General features: G+C 39.2%; 1 non-coding gene across 1 annotated transcript; it reads right to left on the reverse strand.

The window, feature by feature from the left end:
• Positions 1–2,231: 2,231 nt before the first annotated feature.
• Positions 2,232–2,338, reverse strand: LOC141602844 (small nucleolar RNA R71). The gene has a single exon (XR_012524751.1). It is a non-coding gene; the product is annotated as a small nucleolar RNA R71 (small nucleolar RNA).
• Between the last annotated feature and the right edge of the window lie 201 nt (positions 2,339–2,539).

Here is a 2,539-nt window from a genome sequence, read left to right on the forward strand (position 1 = left end):
CATATTATAGTAGATGAGCAATGTTGAGAAACGATCCTTGAGTCCCCAAGGAAATCTCCAAGGAATTTATGAAGAAAAGGGAAGAAAAGAAGAAGAAATCTTGCTGAAGAACAATCTGTGCGGATTGACTACAATCCGGCCGTCCTCACCATGCACAATCCGTGCGGTTTTCCACCAAGACGCTCGGGTTTAGCCACCACAATCCGCCCGGATTCTCCTGAATCCGCTCGTGTTCCACCGTCAGAATCCGCCCGTCCCGACACTAATCCGCTCGGATTCCTCTACAGCGCAATTTCGTCTTCTCCAAGCTACAAAGAAAGAAGCCCTTCCTTCGAAAAATACCGGCTCCTCCCTGCTCAATCAAAAAAAGTGTAATTACTAGTTTAGCCCTTAGTTAACCCTAATGCATTCCCCTAATTTCCACTATAAATACCCCATTAGTCTAATTAGAAGAGTATGTTCTTCTTATCAATTCTTAGAGTAGTTAATACCAATCAATTCTCTCTTTAATTTTGTAATCAACAATTAATCAAGTTATAATACAAGTTTTATTTCCTTAATCTCTCTTTTGTTCATCCTTTGTTTTGGGTAATTGAAGATTATTTGGGTTATTATTGGGAGATTGACAACCTCTCAATCAAGCATCAAGTACTTCTTTTATCTTTGCTTTATTATTGGAATCATTAGTAGGTATAATTCTCTTAATCCCTTTTTAATTATTGTTAATTACTTTCATTTATTCATCATGTTTTATTTTGTTGGTATGATTGACAACCTTGCTAGCATGATCAACATGATAATGAGTGAGTAGTCTCTTAGCTAGGGTTAATGGGTGATTAGGGGAAACCAACATGGGGAATGATTCATGCTTAAATTAATATGCTTTCATGCTTTATTTGCTTGCTTGTTTTGATCTCAACTCATGCACATGTTATGTTTGATGAAATGCGAGCCTATGAATCCTTGCATTTTTTACCCATCACCTATCTTTTCAATGAGACTTGTAAGACATAAACCAACTCGAGTCTCATTAGACCATGCATGTTGTTGAGTAGGGAAGATTGAGTCGACTTGTAGGTGTTGTACAATCTAATCGATTCGGCTCCGGGACCCAAACTTTCCTAGGATTGTAAGATATAACCCAACTCAATCCATCACAACAATAATTGCTTGCTTATAATTTGAGAACATGTTTGTATGATCAATTCCCATGATTCCCATATGATCCCATGCCACCCTAGTGCTTTTTAATCAATTGTTTACAACTCTTTAATTCATCTTGCTTGTTTATTTCCATTGATATTTTAGTTTAGTGACCTTCTACATCAACCCAATTTGTGACACCCCTAAGACACCACTAGTTGCAATAGAAATCTCATTTCAATACCCGTCCCTTGGGATCCGACCTTTACTTGCCTCTTTACTAATTGTAGAGTTGTTTGTGAAGCTATAAATTGTGTTTTGATTTGGACGTGACCCAACGACCACACCTTAAATTGTGAACACGAAACGGACCGATCAAAAATGGCGCCGTTGCCGGGGACGGTGTTTACTTGATTTAGATTTCCTTTTATTGTTATTAGTTGTGTCTTTCTTCGCCTTGGGGAAGTAAAACCCCTCAAGGTTTGTTCTAATTGTTTTCGAGTTGTATGATATTTTGCATGTCTAGAAGGTCACAAGGTGATTTGTTACCTTTTGACCGTGAAATTGAAAGAACCTTGACGAACAATAGGATATTTGCTAGGAGGAATTTGAGAGGTATTAGTGAGGTTGTTCAACCAACTATTGAGTTCATCAACCCTTTCGCAATAGAAGGAGAGGAGAACCCATTACACAATACCCCACAAAATCAACCTACAATGCCTAAATTCTCATCACATTCCGTACCCACCAAGGAGAACCTACCCAATGGTACTCCTACACCACAACATCTAACCGGAAATTTTATTGCCAAATACGCCTTTATCCAATTAGTCAAAAGGAGCCAATTTGGGGGGATGCCTAGTGAAGACCCTCATTCTCATATGGAAACCTTTTGCGACTATTGTGATGCAATCTCTCAAACCGGTGTGACTCAAGACCAAATTCGATGGGTCTTATTTCCTTTTTCTCTAATCGGCACCGCGAAACAATGGTTGAAGGGCCTTGACAAGGCCACTCTCGGAATAGATTCTTGGAAGAAGTTGGCTCTAGCTTTCTACAAAAAATTCTACCCACCGGAAAAGACTAACATGCTAAGAGCTCAAATTACGGGTTTTAAGCAAAGGGATGAAGAATGTTTGTATGAAGCTTGGGAGCGGCTCAAGGGAATTTGTCGCTCATGTCCTCACCATGGACTTAGCTAATGGTTCTTGGTACAACAATTTTGGAACGGTTTATATGAAGATTCAAGGAACATTCTCAACATGGGATCAAATGGAATGTTCACCGAAGTTGATGACAATCAAACATGGAACAAAATTAAGGAAATGGCGGTCCATAACTCACAATTTAATAGACCTCGCAAGGCTACTAGAGGAGGAAAGCATGAAGTGGACTC

This window comes from Silene latifolia, chromosome 9 (genome assembly GCF_048544455.1).
Source record: "Silene latifolia isolate original U9 population chromosome 9, ASM4854445v1, whole genome shotgun sequence".
Classification (NCBI taxonomy): domain Eukaryota; kingdom Viridiplantae; phylum Streptophyta; class Magnoliopsida; order Caryophyllales; family Caryophyllaceae; genus Silene; species Silene latifolia.